Below are 8757 nucleotides of genomic sequence, written 5' to 3'. Positions count from 1 at the left end.
AGATGTATGATGTGCAAGTATTTTCTCCCATTCAGTAGGATGTCTTAGTTTTACTGATAGTTTCTTTCACTGTATAGAGATTTTTAGTTTGAGGTAGCCCCACTTGTTTATATTTACTTTGTTTTTTTCTTGCTGTTGGAGACAAATCCACAAAGACATAGCTGAAGCTATGAGTATTTCTATTTTTGACTGCTGGTATACATTGCAAAAGACCAAGGAGTGGACTTGCTGGATTGTAGTGTGTACAAATACAAGATAATGCCAAATTGCTTCCCAAAGTGGTTGTACCAGTGAAGTGACATTTGAAATGTTTAAGAGTTTATATTGATCCACATCCTTTTAAACATTTGGTCCTACCTTTGTCATGGGCATGAAATATTGTTTCATTATGTTCTTGATTTGTTCCTCTCTGATTACTAATGAAGTTTAACATCTTTTCACAGGCTTTTTGGACATTTGTACTTCTTCTGTCAATTGTCCATAGTCTTTTTATTTTGGCTTCCTTTTTAATTTGTAGCAATACTTTTAGCTACTGGTTAGGAATATATACATACATATATACACATATGTAACATGTGTGTATACATAGATATACACATAAATTTTGCAAATATCTCCTTCTGGTTTATAGCTTGTATTTTATCTTTATGGTCTTTTTTGATTGATAGACATTCTCAGTGCAGTGTAATTTGCCAGTATTTTGAAAAATGGTTAGAATTTGTGTTTCAACCAAGAAATCCACTACTACCTTAAAGCCAGATATTTTCAGTTTCCTTCTAAAGGTTTAGTTTTTCACATCTAAGTATTCAAATTCATCTGGACTTTATCTTGTGTGTGTTATACAACAGGTTTGTTTGCTTTTTGTTGTATGGGTAACCACTAGTCCAAGACCAGTTATTAGTCACTCCTTGTTCAATGATCTGTGCAGTGCCATCTCTCTCAGAGATTACAGTTACATATTTGTGTGGATTTATTTCTGAGCACCATTTAGTTCCATTGGTCAATTAGGCAAAGCTGAGTGTTATTATGATTGAATTATGCTTTGTTATGCCTTTGATTCAGAACCATTCTCCTGTATTTCCCTAATACCATGGAATGATTCCCCAAGAAAGCATTCAACTTGCCATCAGTTGCTCATTTGGCTCATGTTGGTAACCCCAAAAAAAAAACCAAAACAAAGCAAAATTGAAAAGAACTAAACTGAGGCATGTTCATTTAGGTGTGAGCCTACAACTATTCAAAGGGTGGAGATTGGGGTTTCTTCCTGTCAGTCCTTAGGTCTTCAGTTCAGATTGAGATAATAGCCACAGCCCCCAACTTTCTCCATGTCTGACAGTGAAAATTCAGCTTGTACATGAGGTTTGAAGTTACCTAGTAATTTGTGACTTGAAATGTCTACCAAAACCTTTTTCCTTCCTTTCTGCTTTCCTTTCCATTGTCCTGCCCTCCCTTCCTTGCCCTCTGACTGTCTCTTTGCTCTGACACAGTCTCTGCCCTTAGGGACTTTAAGGAACAATGGGTGACACAGGTTCTGTCCTCTTCCTTGCCTCTATTGTCCATGCCCTCACAGTGAGGGTTCTGTAGAATACTAACCCATCAAATTCACGCTAAGAGAGAGGTGAATGCTTGTGAGTGCACAACTTTGCTTGTTTTATAGGCACTTCTTCTGAAGGATGCGAGACTCAAAAACAGTTTGACTTGCTGTCTCAAATTAAATGGACAGGGCCTCCCCTGGTAGCTCAGCGGTTGAGCGCTGGGCTGTGAAGCTGCCCGCAGCCTCTGCAGTGCCGGTTCAATCCCCGGCCGCCAGTGAGGGTCCTGCATGGCTCGGACAGACCTCTCCTGCCACGCCCGCTGCTCCCCTCAGCAGTGTATTTCATCAGTCTGCCTGTTCTGCTCCCCGCTCTGGCTCTGGTGAATTCTCTTACCCTCTCACACTTCTGACTGTACCCAGTGCTTGTATAAATAAATAAATAAATCTTTAAAAAAAATTAAATGGACATCCTGCAAAGTGAGACTTGTTCGTTCAAGCACTAGAGATAGAAGTGGGATAAACTCAGAGTGGGAAGAAGAGAAGGAAGGAGGAAAAGAAATTAATTTCTGGGAACCCCGTGCGGCAGACTAGAAGTAAATAGAAAAAAGAACATTACGGAAGCAGCATACCATCTTTTGGATTCCAAATGAAGTTATGAAAGGAATTTTGGTGATGACCTGGGTGGGGGTTTGGGGCTGATGCTTTGAGGGCTATGGTGAGGGACTGTTGAAGTGTGGGATGATAACCAGCAATGCCTGATTCAGGCTCTACTATGCAAAATTCAGTAATCTCCTTGGTAACAGAACCATTCATCAATCGGTGTGGAGAAGCTGAACAATCCAGACAGTGTCCCAGTGTGGGACCAGGAATATCTTGCAGGAGATTTCATGAAACTGGTGCTCAGAGTGAATAGTGTGTAACACCACTCTTTCTACTCCTTTGCTAACCAACATCCAGGCAGGCACCACTGATTGTTAGTAAATGTTTAACAACTGACTGTGGAAAAAACAACTCTGGCTACTAATATTTTTTAATTTAATTTGTTTTATTTTATTTTATTTTATATATCTTACATCATTTTTCATTTCTGCACAGTGTATGCATTTTCATCTTGGTTATAGTCCCCATATAATTCCCACTCCCACTTGTTTTATAGGTTTTGATCCTACTTCTTTCTTCCCCCCACACCCCTGTAGTGTGTCTCTGATTTATAGTTGCTTGTTGATTTTGATTTTTACTTTACTATAATTAGTCTTTTTCCTGGTCCCTTACTTTTTAAAGATTTATTTACATGTGCATACAAGGACTGGGGTACAGGCCAGAGGTGCGGGGGCTGAGAGGATTCACCAGAGACAGAGTGGGGAGCAGAACAGGCAGATCTACTGAAATACACTGCTGAGGGGAGCAGTGGGCAAGGCAGGAGAGGTCTGCTGTGCCATGTGGGTAGCTCCCTGGCCGGCCAGGGATTGAACTCACGCTGCATAGGCTGCGGATAGCTTCACAGTGCTGTGCTTAACCCCTTGCATCCCCAGGGAGGTCCTGTAACATTTTTCTACAGTTTCTATGTGTTAGTCCTCCCGCTATGGCTGAGTTCAAGCTACCAAAGTGGCATCACTGAATAAGGAGTTGGGAGGACGTGTGCAGGACTGGCTTTCAAGAGCCAGTGAACACATCACTCGATCTAACTCTTCTCAATCACCTTGGGTTCACTTGTTGGAGCAAGCTATGAGGTATGGTAGATGATGCCAGGGATGGAAAGCTCGTGATTTGTGTGTGGGTGTAAAAAATTTCCAGGGAATGAGGATTGAATTGTGGGGTATAAAAAGACAACCACTGGCCATCCAGGCTGACCCTCTTACAGAGAGGAGAGGAAAATGGTGAGAAGACTAGAGCTATGTTCCCATTGGGTGATGAAGAGAGGGGCTGTGGGACGGAATCGTGCCAGCAGACAAGGCTCAAACAAGTGTTGGGAACAGTAAAGTCAGGGTCTGCCATCCAACCTTGGGGTCTGAGGTACATGCCTCCCTCCATTTCTCAGTTTCTACTGTCAAATTGAGGAGGTGAAGTGTGGGAAGGGAGATGCTGACGATCTTGAAGAAGAAAAAAGAGGATTGTGAGAACTTTGCGTCGTGAGCCCATGTCCTAGTGGGCCAAACAGTAGTAATGGTAGAGAGTTACTTTAAGGTATTAGTGGTTGCATTAAAATAATTAGATTCAGGAAAAAGGGAAGCTCATCATTTTATCATCTCTACCCCACTGTCAAGAAGTAAGGAGTTAGTAGATTGGGTGAACCAGGAGCAGGAACATGAATGCTTCCTTACAGTTGGAAAAGCTTTCGTGAATGCTTAGAGTGGTTTGGGAATAGTTGGACTTGTGACTCCTGGGTTGGAATGAGCTGGACTTCAAAAAATAATAGGCACAACTCAGGTACAGCCCAATTTCTTCCCACTAGATCCGTCATCATGCAACTTCAGTCTTTTCTCTCGGAGGCTTGTGGGACCCCAGGTGGAGATGTCTGCTCCAGACCAATTAAATCAGATTCGTTGAGAAGGATCCTATCATTGGTGCCTTTATAAGCATAACAGGTGCCGGGGTCGGGGGGGCTCCCTGATGGCACAAGGGGTTAAGCACCCCAGTATGAAGCAATCTGTAAGCCTCTGCAGCACGAGTTTGATTCCCAGCCGGTCAGGGAGATACCCACATGGCACAGCAGACCTCTCCTGCCTCGCCCACTGCTCCCCTCAGCAGTGTATTTCAGTCAGTCTGCCTGTTCTGTTCCCCACTCTCTCTCTGGTGAATCCTCTCACCCCCCGGATCTCTGGCCTGTACCCCAGCTCTTGTAAGCATAAATAAATAAATCTTTTTAAAAAAGCATAACAGGTGATTGTAATGCATAGCCAGCTTTGAGAACCACTGACATTGTGGAATGGCATAGAAGGTTTATGTCAAGATGAAGAAAAGAGTGAGTTTCAAATAGCTATTATATTTTGTTTGTTTTATGACTAGTATCTGGTCCATGGTCCCCTAGAAGAGCAGGCAGAGTTAGGTCTTGTGGTCTGAGTGCAGATTTCCCATTCCTGGAGTAAATTGTGTGGAGCCCGGAGTTCATGAAGATCAGGGGACAGGGACTGTGGGACATGGAGAGGCAGGGCATCAGTGAAGTGTTAGGTACTAATGCATTTCAGATGCAGGAGGTTTGATTAAAATAGGTAAGTTAATTGAAACCGTAGGTAGTTCCCTTTAAGTGGACTAGGTAGGTATGGTTTAGCTACCAGCCAGGAAGCAATGTCTTCACTCCTGGGTACTAAGGCAAACATTACATAGAAGACAGGAAACACCATGGGAAAGTCCCTGACAACTCTCATCAGAGGCTCCAAGGAAAGGAGAAATGAGCACAGGAACAAAGAGAATTGTAGGTTTGGTTTCCTCTGTAGTGTGCTAAGAGCTGAGAGGAGTGTAGGGTAAGGAAAAAAGTCAGGCTTTTCTGCCCTCCCGCCATCAGGATAGATGATGGATCCTTGCGGTCCTGAATGCATGCCTGATGGCGGGCACCTGGAGTAGGGTGTGGGCAGAGGTAGATGGGATTCACCTGGGCTGAGACTGATTTTTTTTTTTAATTTTTTTTTTTAAATAGAGGCATGCTTTATTTATTTATTTGTTTGTTTGTTTGTTTATACACGCACTGGGTACAGTCAGAAGCGCGGGAGGGTGAGAGAATTCACCAGAGCCAGAGCGGAGAGCAGAGCAGGCAGAAGGACCGAAGTACACTGCTGAGGGGAGCAGCGGGCGGCAGGAGAGGTCTGTGCGCCATGTGGGACCCTCCTCCGGTGGCCGAGGAGCAGCCGGGGAGCAGCCGGGGATCGAACCGGCGCCGCGGGCAGCTTCGCAACCCAGCGCTCAACCGCTGCGCCACCGGGGAGGCCCTGAGACTGTTTTTTAAGGGCGGCGTCACGGGGACACCAGCAGAAGCCGAAAGCAGCAGCCGAGAGAGAAGCAGAGAAGGCCGGAGAGCCCAGATAGAGTGAAGACTTGCTGGGGGCTGGGAGGCCTGCCAGCCTCCCGGCCCCCCAGCACCCTTGCCTGCTTTGTACTGGGTAAATCCCAATAAAAGACCTGCATAAAACCACTGAGGACTCTGACTCCTCCTTTACCTGGTCTGCTGGATCCTAGAAAATCTGCACCGTGTCCATTCCTGCCTTTACAAGGAGGTTGAAGCAAAAGCTAAATACTAGGAGGAAAAAGTTTGTTGGAAGTGGGATATGAGGTGGGTGACAAGGTGTAGGGTAAGGTGAAAAACTATCAGGCTTTTCTGCCCTCCTGCCATTAGGATGGATGATGGATCTGCGGTCCTGAATGCATGCCTGATGGCGGGCACTTGGAGAAGGATGTGGGCATGAGTAAGTGGGTACCCCTGGGCTGAGAGACTGGGCTTATAAGGGCAGCATCACTGGGACACCAGCAGAGCGAAAGAAGCAGAGAAGAAAGGCCATGAGAGAAGGCCGGAGAGCCCAGAGTGAAGACTTGCTGGGGGTGGGGAGGCTGGCAGCACCCTGGCACCTCTGCCTGCCATGTACCCAATAAAAAGCCTGCAAAAGCCACCAAGGGCTCCAGGATTTTTCCTTTCACCCCGTCTGCTACAATCATAGAAATCCTGCCCTGTGGCCTTCCTGCCGCTACACAAGGGATTAGCCCTGGACAATGTTCCAGACCCTTTCACATTTTAGGTAACATTCTATGAGAATGACTGTCAGATGTCATACATCAGAAATATTAGGAAAGTTTTCTTAGTAATTTTATACCTATATGTATTTGTTAGGGTGTCTGCCTCCAGCCATGATGGAACACTTTGTTGTAGAACAATGCATAAAGACAACTTAGAAAAACCACCTATTTGAAAAAAAAAAAACCACCTATTTGAAAGCATGAAGAACAGCCAACACAACTATAAATCAGAGACATTCTGCAGGGGAGGGAGAGCACAAGGGACTATGGTGACAGTGCACGGGTGAATTGGTGGTGGGAATTTTATAGGGACTACACCTGAGAGGAAAAAGCAAATAGTGTACAAAAATGAACAATGATGTAAAATATATATAAATAAATTTATATGGTTAAAAAAGAAGAAGAACTGCTAACATAGCCAGGACTTGAAGATTAAAGATCCTGGAGACAATGGAGCCACAGAGATGTGAGCCCTTAGCACACAGGGATGTGCTTTAACCCTTAAGACATTTGCTGGCACTTGTGCTGGGGAAAGAACTGATAATTTGGACCAAGTTCTCTGTCAGAAGGCAAGAGAAATGAGCAGAGTTTCCCTAAATCTCATGGAGCTAAGGTGATAAAAATTGGAGTTTGGTTCTGTAAAAGTGTCAATATCGGGCCTCCCTGGTGGCGCAAGGGATTAAGCACCACACTATGAAGCAATCCACAGCCTCTGCAGCACGAGTTTGATCCCCAGCCAGCCAGGGAGCAACCCACATGGCGAGGCAGACCTCTCCGGCCTCGCCCGTTGCTCCCCTCAGCAGTGTTATTTCAGTCAGTCTGCCTGTTCTGTTCCCTGCTCTGTCTCTGGTGAATCCTCTCAAACCGCCCCCTCCCCCGCATCTCTGGCCTGTACCCCAGTTCTTGTATGCATAAATAAATAAATCTTTTTTTTTAAAAAAAGTGTCAATATCCCAAACAGAGGTACAGAGGTGAATCGAGGAGAAGTTAGCCTGGCACTCGGTGCCTTGTTGACTCAAGACTTTTGCCAAATTCTTTAGCTGCTGAGAGCAAGAGGCTAAGGAAACAAGTAGAAAGCCACTGAAGAAGATAAGAGTTTTCAAAAGTTCTATAATATTGAAAGGAAAAATCCTTGCATATTGGCTGTGGAGGGGAGTAGACTCCTCAGGCTGCAGGTTACTAAAGGTCTACACCCCAGGGATAGCAGTGAAACCAGGGTAGACTGAGCCTTTCAAAGACTAAGTCAGACTCAAGTCAACTTAGTCTCTGATGTGTTAAGGTGGGTTTTGTTCCTCCACAGTGCCTATTAGAGGAAAGGGTGGTTGTCTCTGGAGAGAGATGGCATAATTCAGAGAGTCTACAAATTTTCATATACAATGTTGGGCATATCAATAAGAAATTGACAGACCATAAAGCACGATCAAAAGAGAAAAAAAAAAAAGGCAATGGATTCAGCGACCTAGACGTGGGAGTCATTTGACATAGATTTTATAATAAGTATGATCTATATGTTTAAGAAAATAAGCAAAAAACTTCCAGTTGTAAGATAAATAAGTACTAGTGGTATACTATACAACATTATGACTATAGTTATATAGTGTATGAAAGTATATAGTACATAAGAAAGGAGTAAAAATCTTAAGAGTTCTCATCATGTGGAGAACTTCTTTTTTCTTTATTTTTGTTGTTTCCATTGAGAAGATAGATGATCGCTGAGTCTGCTGTGGCAATCATTTCACAATATGTGTAAGTCAAACCATCATGCTGTATGTCTTAAACTTATACAGTGTTAAATGTCAATTATTTCTCAATAAAACTGGACAAAAAGAGAAAATGGGTGAAATTATGGAGAGCACCACCAGAAAACTGGCATCCACAAAAAAAAATCAAAGAACTATTTTAGAACTGAAAGCTACAAAATATAAGACCAGAAGTCAATAGATGAGTTAACGGCAGATAGGACACGAGATGAGTGAAGTTGAGGGTCAGTTCAGTTAAAAATACTCAAATTGAAACTTGGAAACGAAAGGAAATATAAAATGTGTAGAACAGAGCATCAGAAACAAAAGGAACATGGTAAAAAAAAAAGTATAACATGTTAGTAATTGAAGTTGAAGTGGGTGGGGAGCAAGAAATTGATGCAGAAATAATATTTAAAGAAATAATGATTGAGAATTTTCCAAAATGGTTTAAAGACATAAAATTACACACTCAAGAGCACTACAAACATTAAGTATACATAGAGAGTCACAAGCAGGTACATCGCGCTCAAATTTCTGAAAAGTAAATTAAAGAGAAAATCTTAGAAACAATCAAGGGAAAAGAGACACATTATGTTCAAAAAAGCAGTAGTAAGATATTCGCTAACTTCTCAACAAAAATAATGAAGACAGAGTGTTGTCTTTAATGCTGAAATACAATAACTGCCAATCTTGAATTCTATACATGGTAAAAATATCTTCAAAAAGGAATGCAAAATAAGGACCTTTCTAAAGAGACAA

Source organism: Talpa europaea, assembly GCF_964194135.1.
Source record: "Talpa europaea genome assembly, chromosome: X".
NCBI classification, from domain to species: Eukaryota; Metazoa; Chordata; class Mammalia; order Eulipotyphla; family Talpidae; genus Talpa; species Talpa europaea.
Note: the sequence above shows the minus strand (reverse complement) of the source record.